This window comes from Diadema antillarum, unplaced genomic scaffold (assembly GCF_040938485.1).
Source record: "Diadema antillarum isolate AM-2024a unplaced genomic scaffold, OU_Dant_1.0 scf00000030, whole genome shotgun sequence".
NCBI classification, from domain to species: Eukaryota; Metazoa; Echinodermata; class Echinoidea; order Diadematoida; family Diadematidae; genus Diadema; species Diadema antillarum.
Genome location: NW_027270919.1, coordinates 1244146 through 1256863, shown reverse-complemented (window position 1 = coordinate 1256863; position 12718 = coordinate 1244146). Strand labels below are relative to the sequence as shown.

General features: G+C 39.3%; 1 long non-coding RNA gene across 1 annotated transcript in view; it reads left to right on the top strand.

The window, feature by feature from the left end:
* LOC139740643 (uncharacterized) overlaps positions 1-12132 on the top strand; it is a 151723-nt gene extending 139591 nt beyond the window's left edge. Inside the window, exon 4 of the long non-coding RNA XR_011711577.1 lies at positions 12002-12132. This is a non-coding gene — a long non-coding RNA (uncharacterized lncRNA). The remainder of the gene's footprint in view (positions 1-12001) is intronic.
* The last annotated feature ends 586 nt before the right edge of the window (positions 12133-12718 follow it).

Genomic DNA, 12718 nt, shown 5'->3' with positions numbered 1-12718 from the left:
ATATATATTGGGTTATACATGCATACATCAAGTTAAAAAAATCCTCCAGGCATTGCATAAATATAAGAAAAGTAGTGATATTTTGAGGAGTTGACCTTGAACTTTGACCCCTGACCTTTGACCCATGATCCCCAACTTCCCTAGATAATCACTGCCCATCGGTTCATATATATACTAAGTTCCATGAAGATACCTTGAACCATTTGCGAGATATGGAGAAAAACATGAAATTTCAACCCTTTTTCACAAAATAACCTGTGACCTTTGACCTTTGACCCCGTGACCCTAAAATCCAAACAAAGTGTTATCCCCCAGGATATACCCTCATACCAAGTTTGATGCAAAACCACCTCACGGTTCTTGAGATATTGACAAAAACAAAACGGGACGGACGTACGGACGGACGTACGGACGGACGGACGCCCCGAAAACAATGCCTCCGGCCACTTCGTTGGCGGAGAAAAGAGAAAAGAGCAAAATCCCACGATAGCAAGGTGCCACAGACTTGGCAAAGAGGGGGGGGGGGGGAGGGGGAGGGGGAGGGGGAGGGGGAGGGCGGGGGGTAAACCACAAATCCGCGCGGTGGCGCATTCCTGCTGAGGTCATAAACAGTCTGGGGCCTGCGGGAATGAAAAGGATGTTTCGAAGCGAGCTCAAGTCGAAGACTCCGGGGAAGACCACTGGCAGGATTGCAATCGTTACCTGATTCTACATTTCTTTCAATCAATTGACGTAAAATAATGTCATTTTTTCTATTTTCTTTATATCTTTCCTGAAATATATCCCACTGCCCTCCAAAGGGGGAAGATTCTCTATCATTATTCTTTCTTTTCTGACGGTGACTCAGAGGTGCTTGATTATAAAAAGGGAAAATCATGTTACTGTTCGTCACTCTGCAAGTTCGTTGTTCTGAGAGAGAAACACTTTCGTTATTTTTATGGTTCCTTGATTCGAACACGGGTGTTCGTTCATCCTGAAACGAAATAAATTTCGTACCACGTATAGGACCTAATTCGTTTTCAGAATAAAAATGTTCGGATTATAACTAACGCCTTCATATTCGGAGCAACAAATGGATCTGGAACAGGAATTTGGGGACCCGGATTGACGAACCTTATACATGACGTGTACTTATCCCCCAAAGTAATGGATACCGTGCAAAGAAATTAACGATGTCAAAAAGGGAGATTAGTTTCCCGCCAATTCCCCCTTCCGTCAATACTAAGGCTCCTACTTCGGAAGTATAGGTCTGTCTCTCGTTGCTCGATAAAGAAAAAGAAAAAGAAATGAACAACGTCAAAATAAACAAGAACAGAATAAACGCATGTTCGCCTATCGTGGGGCATCTATGCAATACTGTTACCTTGGATGATATCCTCACCCTCACCATCGTGTAATTCCTATATAAGAAAGCAATTAATAATCATGTTTTGCACTGGATGTTATGAAAATGTATGTGATCTGGTATCCCGACGTAATGTAAATGATTATGTTACATGAAGAGGGCTGTTCGTGGGTGGTATTCGAATACTGTTTTGTATAATTATGATTTCGTTATGTGTAGATTATGTGCGTATAATAAGAGTTTCATTTTAAATGGAGTTTCAATCAATTTTATTATTCATGTCAAATTGGATTCCTCGGAAGACCATCACGACCATGAATGCCGAGTTGCGAGCAGGGCAATCCATACGTTTACCTTTGGTTATAATACCATGTTATTATAGTTGAAATGTATCATTGTTACCTTGGGACTTTACGGTGAATCATTTATTAACAGACAATCAAATATCTCCCACTGCCCAAGGGGAAACATATCAAACTAAGAATGACATTCATTTTTGCTTTTAAGATTTCCCCTCCCGTCTGACAATAATTTTCTGAAACATCCACCAGTGCCGGATGTAGAATGTTTATTCCGAAGGTGATATCCGACAATGAAGTACAAAGGCTTGATACTCCGATGAATTAGAATCACAAGCTTACGCAATGCTATTTTACGAAGAACACTCTTCGGATATATGTTGAAGATTAGTGCCTAAACATTACCTATAAACCAAAACAATCGTAGCATATGTATACTAGCTAGGCCTTCTAAATAACCAATAAAACATTTAAACGAATTAATAATTGCCTATAAATAATCGGCAGCACCCCTCAAGTATTTCAAGAAACAACTATATGTCTTGTGCAAAACAATTCCTGCATATTTTTTGAATGTGGCAAGATATAATGCGAACATGAGATTGTGAGTTATAAGAACAATTTCAATATTGAGCTGAGTTCAGCAGATGTCATAAAATATCTTCGGATCTCGTTCATGAGGACATGCCAGCAGAATTTGGGTAAATGAAATGCAGCCATTTCCACTGGAACTAATGGTAGATCAATGTTATTGCCGTATCCTTGGAGTAAAATGTCGCCGGGGCGCGGGACAATTCATTGTGGTGTCTTCGAAGGAAACATCACCGGAGCAAGTGTTGGTGGTTCAGTCGTCGGCGGAGCAATCATTGTCGACGGAGCAGATGTCGTTGGGGTGATGTTGTGGAGCACATTCTCGCGGAGCGAATTAATGTTAGTGGAGCATAAAGACTGACCTCTCTTTGATACATACGTATACTCATGGACACAAAAGAAACATTAGCCAATGGTATAAAGGGTATAGTGGTCGGACATTTCCATCGCCTTGATGTTACCATTTTGCAAACAATCTACAAATTTTAGTAACATACATTCACCAAAATTAATGTCATACCGTACATTTCTGGATGCTGAAAATAATTAGAAGCTGACCTATTTCACTCAGCGTGACAAAGGTGAAAAGTTTACGTTTTCTCTGTTGTTCCGGATTAAAGAAAAACAAAATAACGTCACCATGATTAATTTCCTATTATGACAATGTGTGGGAAGGGATAATGTGGTACATCAATGATCATTGATGCGACTTGACTTGACATCATCTTGAAGTTCATCAGGACGTGTTTCCAGTGACGTTCATTTACTGGTGCTATATAGGGACAGCATGTCATGTTTTTACGGAGCGTTGTTCAATCTGTTAAAAACAATATAAAAAACATACATAACGATATGTGCACAGGAAATTACAATCCTCTGATAATTTATGACAATAATAATGAGATGTGATGTTTATGGCTTATTTGCAATACATTGCACTCCCGTTACAACGAACACGGTAATAACGAAGCAAAACTTCTGTTCCCAAAATGTTCGCCATTAAAGTCTGTGTTAAAAAGATTCGCTTATAACGAACAGGTTTATAGCGAAATTTTCGTTATAACGAAGTCTTTTCCGAGCGCCACTGACAAAGAAAAACAAAAGAAATGTGCTCTGTTATAACGAAATGCGGATCGCTTCCGAAAATACGTAGCGGAACAAGCATTTATAGCGTCTCTGCGTGGGCGAATGCTTCACAATACTGCGTTTTCGATCCGTGTGTCACGCACAAGTTTTCGAGGAGAACTTGCATTATTGTTAAACAATCTGACAATAATCTGAAATTGAGTAAGGTTCCTTATTACAAAACACAAAGATTCTGATACACCTAAATGTCCGTTAGTTCGGAAATGAAACAGTGTTTGTTCACGAACATTTTGGCGTTATTCCAAAGATTCGTTATTCCGAAAAAAAAATAAAAATATGGTTCTTATTACGACGGTGCGTTTGTCCGAAAATGATAGGAATTCCAAACATTCATTAATTGGAACATTAAAAAAACAACAACCTAAAACAACAACAAAAATGAATGACAAACTTTATTACATTTTCGGATTAAAAAACCTTCGCAACAACGAACCTTCGGAATAGTGATCCTTTCTCAGTTAGTAAATTACAAACCTTTGGAATGACGAACCTGATCATTTTAATTTCCGATCGACGAACCTTCGGACATTACAAACAACTTTATGCTCTCTTTTAATTGTAATATTCAAACGAAATTTAAAAGGTCCCATTCCATTTTACATAGCTTTCCAGTGTATTCAGCAAACAGAACATCATAATTCATATGCGTGGTTTCCTTGTTTTCGTGTAATATTGTATTTGTTCGGTTATAACGAAACTTCGTTATAACGAAAGAAAACTGCCCCCATGCCCCCTATAGGGTATAGTTAGTTCTCTTTTCTTTTAGAATGTATATCATCAAGGTTCTGCAGTGACCACGAGTATATTATTTTTTGATATTTGTTTTTAGGAAGGAAACAACCCCGTAACGAGGGGGCATTGGTGGCACGAGAAACTGAAGGGGAAAAAATGCATGGGGGAGCCTTTTTTTCCTATTCAGCCGATTAATCCCGAGTGGGGCACCAGAAAGAAATAAAAAAGAAAGGATGCAATATATATATCTTATATATATATATATATATATATATATATATATACGTGTGATACATACCTGATGGCATACGTGTAGAGCTGTCCACCGTTGCTTGTTATACCGGTCGAACACGAAGCCACCTCGATCACTACTGATTATAGCTTACTATAACACGAAGCCCCCTCGATCTCCATTGGGATTGTGTTATGTGAAAGAGATTGCATAAGATTATGCTCTTGTCATGACATTTGTCATCATGAAAAAAGGGAAAAGACGGTCGCACAATCACAGATGGAAGAGGTCTTTGGTTTGCTTTGTTGTTGTTGTTGTTGACAAAAATTGTCTCACAGAATCACCTGATAAGCAAACAAACCAGTCCTCTTCACATTAATTTTTTTCTGCCAACTCTCTCCACAAAATTGGCCGCTAAGCAAAAACAACAACAACAAAAAATAATACAAACAGAACCAGCACATGACTGTGGTAATCAATTCCATCAAATCACCTGCCCAAACAACAAGCAAACATGTTATACATAAAACGCATATTAGGCCCTACTAATTGTAAAAACAAACAGTCAGTAAAACAACTAGAAAACATAACATTTCGGAATACGTCTTTCTTGGTCAATCAGGCCTGCGCATACTACGCTACGAAAAAAAAAAGAATAAGAAAAAAATGTCCGGCATAAAATGCTACATGCCAAGCGTCAATATCCATGATAGGCCTATGCCTACTCTGATGGCAACGTTGACCATGTAGATAATCGTCATTAACAATCGGATTTTCTATATTATGTTAGTTAGCGATTTTTTTTTCTTTTTGACTAGACAGCCCATTCATTGTCAGAATGAGCAAAAGAAAAAAAAAAGGCTGTGAAGACTTTTTTAAAAAATAATTTCTTTCATTTTTTTGTTTAAATCTTGACCTGACAGCACATATGTCGAGAGAAGTGTTTTTCTTCGATAAGCATATAAACATGGCAATTGAACATTATTCTAGAAGAACGCTACATGTATACCATCTTGCAGCACAGTTCCATTACACACTCTTTGACTGCACACAGTACACAGGTACCACGTGAATGGAGCAATGAATCAAAAACAAACAAAAACGAAAACAAAAACCCGAAAACAATAATAATCTAAACAGGATTAGCATTTCTGTACAATCTGTCGACAAATCATCTGCTCAAACAAAAAACATTGTCGCGTTCTGCACAAAACGCATATAGGCCCTACTAAATCTGTAAAACAACAACAACAAAATAAATAACCCGAACCTTTCGGAATCCATATAATTCTTTGACACTCAGACCTATGCTATTTACGCTAAGAAAAAATGGACAAATGGAAAAATGTCAAGCATAAATGCTACGTTGCAACTGATATACGTCGATGTAGGGCAATTTGTCAATCACCTGCAATGAAAACATCTCGACGGAAGAATTTCATGAATTTGAATAAAATTAATGCTTCGTGCCAAGCGTCATGTACTGCACCAACTCTGGCAACGTATAGTGTATAGACGATCATCAGTAACAACCGAGCTGGGTTTGTTTTTGTTGTTGTTGGTTTGTTGTTGATGTTTTAGTTAGGTTTAGTCGGCGATTGTTTTCTTTTTTTACTTGACAGCTGATTTATCGACATAATCGGCCAAAAAAAGGAAAAAAAAGTGCAGACAATTTTTGATTTCAAACAACAAAACCCAAAATAATATCAATAGTAATCAAAACAGGATTAGTGGTCATCAATATTATTCTGTCAACAGATCGCCTGACAAAACAAAACAAAACAAAACGAAAACACAATTAATCACGTCTTCCATAAAACGCATATAGGCCCAACTAATTTGAAAAACAATCAGTAAAAGTACGCTGAGAAAAAAAGAAGAAGAAAAGGAATGAAATTAAGAAAGAAATGCTCAGCATATACAGGCTGAAGCGTCAACTATGGCAACGTTGACCGTGTGTAGATCATCAAGCTGTTTTTACTTCTGTAGGTTTAGTTGACGATATTTAGTGCATTTTTTTTTTTATTGGACTGCTCATTTAGGCTATGGACAGAGTTGGCAAAAACGATGCAAAGATTGTTATTGATTTTTTGATTTGGCTTGTCAGCACTTACGGCGAGAGAATTGCTTTTCTTTCATCATAAATGATATAGTGTAAAAACCATGGCAAATTGAACAAGACCCTGTCGCCATTACACGCCGGCCGCAGTAACTACGCACAGAACACAGGTAGGCCCTACCATGCTGGACAAACAAATCAAAAAAAAACAAAAAAAACAAGAAAACCCTAAAACGACAATAACACAAACAGGATTAGCAAATTTGGTTGTCAGTTCTCTCGACAAATCACCTGACCAACAACAAACATGTCCTACAATCGCAAAACGTATCTCAATAGGCCCCACTAATTTGAAAATTACAAACAATCAGTAAAAAAAAAAAAAAAAAACAGAAAAAAAGCAAAACAAAAATCCTTTCGATTTCGGATTATGTCTTTCTCTGACAATCAGGCCTATGCAACTAAAAAATTAAATAAAAAAATTAAGATTAGAAATGAACAGCATGTGGTACGTGCGGAAGCGTCAACATCTACCGACTGCATGGCAACTTTGGCTGTGTAGATGATCATCAGTAATAAATACATGAGAGCTGTTGTTCTTTCTTAGGTTTACTTGGCATTTTTTCTTTACTTGATTGTGTGATCATGTATCGTCACTAACAAAAGGATCGTTTCCCTCATTTCAGTCTTGTTTTGCAGATGTGCCTTTTTCAGACAGAAATGTCTTTGAATAGATACAGATGATGAGGAGCAGCAATACCTGAGATCATGAGAAATTTTGTGTCAATCATGCACGGCCACCTGTAGGCCTACATCTCAAAAGCGTCTCAAAGACAGTTTTAGCATGCTTTAGGGTACTGCTTTGATCCCATGATTGTCACCGCAAGCAAGCCGGGAGAAGAACAAGATGGAGATTCGATAAATCTAAAACTATATGCGCAGAAGAAAATAACGCAGAAAAATCAAATGAAGTGAATGTGCAGTCTTGAGGTGTATGTTAGGAAATCATACCTCAAAGCAAACACTTTCGCTAGGGAAAAGCAGGCAGTTTTTAAAAGAAATGATGGAAGAATGATTGTCACTTGTGATCTCAATATTTCACTTTTCCGTAGCATATTCCAGAGCACAAAAAAAAAGAAGGAAAAAAAAAAGGGATCGGTATTCGTAGAGGACAGGTATATCCTGTAGGGAAGGTATTATGCGTGTGCAAAAATGTGTACGATGAATGTCCTTGTACTAGTAGGCCTATATTAGGTCCATGGCCTGTCAACAAATCACCCGACGAACAACAAACATGTCCTTCACAAAACGTACAGGCCCACTATTGTTTACTCTTTTTTTTTTTTACTTGGAAGCTCATTTATCGACAGAATAACAAAAACAAGAAAAATGGGAGGGCTACCTTTGATTGTTTGTTTCAGTTATTTTATCTGTTCTTGTCAACACATAATATGGCGAGAGAATCTTATTGTTTATTATAGCATGAAAACATGGCAATTGAACATGCATTTCGGACCGCCTCTATATAGATCTGCAGAACAGTCCACTAACACGCAGCTCGCAGCTGGTCGTATGAATACTAACAGTACCCAAGTACATAATACGTGTAATACGTTAGTAGCTTGCAACGGGGCGAACGAACGAAGCCAGCTCGCTCGCCATGGCCACGCATGTACCATCCACTAGTACAGTGATTGGCATTGTCATAGCGAACGGAAGCCAGTACGATATCGCCACGGACTACATTGTTCAGTGGACTGAATCCACTCTTTGGTGGAAGCATGACTAGCAAAGAGTATCGACTTTTTGGTGGAAGCAGGGAGGTCTCACCTCCCTGGTGGAAGGCAAAGAGTGGGGAAAGCGCGTGGGGCATGTGTACAATATGGGTACTAGATAGCATGCTCATGGCCACCCACGTGCGCAGTATACGGTCGCGGTTGGCCCATCCATGCCCCCATGATACGTACACACAACATACACCGCACAGGGGTATCGTTCGATCGTACACTACTGGACGTCGGACATGAAACGCACACGGTGGCTATACACACAATGTACGCAGTTGTCGACAGCTTGCTCTGCTATAAACGGATCGCGGATCGTAGCCTCTGGGATGCGGTCGCGCTTGTGTACAGTACACTTCAGTAGTATATCACAGAGCTCTCTCAAGACTTCTGTAAGTAGTATAGTATCAGTAGTATCCGAAAACCGACTTTCTTCTCGGGACCGCAAGGGGGCGTTGTGAATCATGCGCTCGAGACCAAATCCTTCCGTTTTAAACGAGCCGTTATTTTGCGAGAGTCACTACTGCAGTTCTCATCTAAATTGACGTTCTAGTAATCAAACATGAGTTATAATGCTCCCTAAGCATCATACTGACTAGCAGTTATATCCTGATACTTTGAATCATGGTTTCACTCGGTGAAATGCACCTTAACAGGAACTCCATTTTATCTTTAAATGAAGAGTTGTATTAATACAGTGGTATGTTGAAGAGAATATCATTTTCGAAACTCCCATAAAGTATTGAAAGTGGAAGGTAACATTTAGTACATTGTTTTGACGGTTAGATTTTGAATTGAATTGTTTTCGGGGCTCACCGTAAATTCCAGTACATTACTAGGCTACCTTTGCAGACCCATGTACTGCATGTGTGTCCATAATGTATATTTTGTGAAGAAAGTTCGTCAACACTTACAAACATTTCTATATACATTCTTACCACACACTCTATTAATTACTACATCAACTCTAGTACTTTTAGATTTGTGTTTATAGATCACAAATACAGAAGAATGCAACAAAAAGGCTTAAGTGTGGCTGACACACAGAACTACTGAGTAGTTGAGTTTTGTGCATTATTCAAATTTTAGATAACGGTTGACTTCTAAATTTCGAAGCAGTGGCCTAAGCAAGTCCCCTGAGGTTCATATTTAATGTTTTGCTGCATTTTGGGAGGTCTGTAAAATGTATCCCCTACCTTTAAAGCTGCTTTGGTTCAGTAAAAAAGGGGTTCGGGTAAAAAAAAAAAAGATCCGGAATGACCAATCCTGACGTCCCTGGTTCAAGTCCCCTGGAGGTGAGGGACTATTGACCTATGACCAAACCATGAGTAGTGGCAGTGACCTCGACACCCCTTCCCTCGAATCCTCTACCGTTAAAAAAAAAGTCCGGCAGTTCGACGGCCCGTGACAGTTTTTATACATTCTCCATCGTGAAGACTTGCTTATCTTTAACAGGGCTCCAGGAGCCTGTTTCATAAAGACTCACGATTGATCTTACGCTCGATTCGTTGAGAGTAACCCAACGAATCGAACGTAAGATCAATACAGATCCGAAGTCTGTTTCATAAAGATACTTACGCTTGATTTTAAGCACAGATTTAATAGCAAATCAAGCGTAAATTCTTTAATCGCATCAACCCTGAGATCAATCTTTAAGAAGCAGGCCCCTATAGAGAATTGTTGGCGATCCGCGCACGATCAGAATATTACCAACAGAGATGTGGGTATGTGCATCTTATATGAGATTAGTTTCGGCATCTGGAAAGCATATTAGCACAAAAATGAAATGTTGGCATCTGTTGTCTTACTGTGATTCTGTGTTTCAGCTCTTCTATAGGAATGGTCTATGTAAGGTTGTTTTTTCCCACGAATGCAATTGAGAAGACAACTTTTAGGATGATTTCCCAAACAATAAATATTCTGCCACTTAGATTCTACGATGTCTACCCCGAGGAGACAAAAGTAACGTCGCGCTGTAAATAAGATCAGCTCGCACATTGTCGCAGAAGGCTGTTTCTCAAATATTTTTTTTTTTCAAATGTGAAAGTTCACTGCCCGTTGTTAAGGCTGGACTTCAAGCAGTGGAGGGATGTGATGACAAAGGAAACATGACGAAGGAAGCACACTCTGAGCCCCCTTGGATAAAAGCATGCTTAGTTTTCAAGTGTGAATAGGGGACTGTTTTTCGATTCACGGAAGAGAACTTCTCTGTATCAGTAATCATCTTCCGGCAATTTACAAAATCTGCTGGTGATCATTAAACCTCTTCCTCTTCCACCGCGTTCGTTACAGCATCAAACAAACACAAAAAGACCGCTAGTGGGAATGACGCCTATTTTGCTTTCGTTTGAGTCATTTCCAGTGTAGATGACGTGTTTAGCTCCACCACGCTTAGGGTAATCATTAACTTATTTTATTTGAGGATATTTTAGCAAAATAAGCTTTTGGGGCCATGCTTTCCTGCTTAGGCGAGGCGGTACATGTTTGGCTTTTTTGTTTTTCTGGCTGTTAGCGAATCTACCCTCATCAATTCATTCCTTCCACTTTTGTGCATCCTCTTTTTCTCCCTTTTTATCGTCGTAGATCCTTTCTCCCCCTTACCCTCTTTTTCCTCTTGCGTTTTATATTCTTCGATACAGCACATGTTTTCTCTTCAGCCGAATTGAGTGCTATGACCAGAAATTTCGACATGGGGTGATTTAAATACGGTGAAACATGCGGTTTAATCATCGACTTGCAGAACGCGGGCCTCGGCGCAATACGCGAGGTATAGGATTGTTCCTCGCAGGCATTACATCTCCATAGCCGTTTCATTTCATCCCCCTTACATGCTCGTATAATGTGATGATGTTCGTAATGTCATGTTCGAGGCATGGACCTGAATGTTAAGGTGGAAATAGTACCCATGCAGGATCAATAGAATAAATGCTTATCATATCTCCAGTAGGGCACCGCCAAATCCCCCTCATCGGGGGAGGAACGACAGGCTTCCAAATCCTGACCTTTCCTCTTGCATACTGCTTTACCATCAAGTCGATATTATTACGGCAGTGTTTACGTCAGGTATTACGTCGTTTTTAACGATTAATTGAGTGAGCTAGAATTCTTATAGAACAAGGAAGGCATTCCTTTCTTGTACACTATGCCTTACAAATCCACGGGCAAACATTTTGTAGAATGAAGAAAACAAGAGAGAAGCCGAATTTGGCAAATATTGTCGCCTCCACAAACGTTACCTCCAATCCATGCCAATTTCAGCGCCCAAATTGCGGCCCTCCGTCGGTATCTTAACGACTCAGCCAGCCATTTCATTCGTTTATACGATTCATTGATCAGCGATGGAAAACCCAAGGTTCCCTCCCTCACTCGTCAGGGAAATTTAGGAAGAAAGAGGACGCTTTATTTTCTTCAATGAGAAGGTAAAAGCGGGAAGGTAATGAAGCCCGAATTCGGGCTTTCGTTGCTGGATCTATCTTGTTTGTAAAGACAAAACTGCACCATATGGAGGCTGGATCACCTTGGGAACTGTACGTTAAAAAACAACAACTACTATTACTCAGCCAGGTTACACTGCACTGTCTTCAGTTGGACAAACACACCGTGAAACTTATGCCGGTAATTTCCATATTTTCACGGCTCCGTGTCAGCCAAGCCTGGAATACCCACTACTTGACCATGTAAATTCTTTGGGGAAAACATAAAAGAAGAAAACAAAAATCTAATCGCCTGACAGATGACGACATCGGGAATTATCTTCCCTCCTCAGTGTGATATATCAGCTTTCAAATCTCACTTAATTTCTATCTTCAACAGATACTGGTTGTTCGAGCTTATATACGTCTTCCGTCAGTCCTCACTTCCGGTGAAAAAAAAAATGCTGTGCTGAAAACATCGGTTTTCACAACCAAGCAACTGCATGATATAGTCGCCAAGACTGGACGAACAAAAAGTAAGCTTTTTTGCTCATATCTTACGATTCTCTTGTGTCCTTAATCTTTTCTTTTTCATGGAAGATTGGTGTCTAGCAAAGCACTTTGAGCCTGTTTTGATGTGTGTGTTTCTCCTCAGATCGAAATCCTATGGCACGTATATAATTGTGCTCATGAATCGTAAAACGGGTAAAGCCTCATTTTTCAACAATTATTTAAAGTAAGTCCATCACAATAGAGCAAAAAAAAAAAACTTTTCTGGTTATCATGGTTATACCTCCCGCCTTATATAACAAGGAATATTCTTGAAGTTGTGCTAAGAAATATCCCACACTTTCTTATTATTTTCTCTGTTTTCTTTGAGAAGTGTCAGTCACAAATATCTCATATTAACAAGGATAGAGATAACTCGTTTTGCAGTCAAACTCTTCAATTTTTTTTTGTGTGTGAGTTCATTCTCTATATAAGTGGCCTGTCTACCTACCAAGGGAACAAGCTGTTGCTGTTTTGCTTTAGATTCAATCAATTTGTTTTCAATATTCTCTTTTGGTAGTCTGATTAAGCTTCTCAGTTCCCCCCCCCCCCCCCACACACACACTTC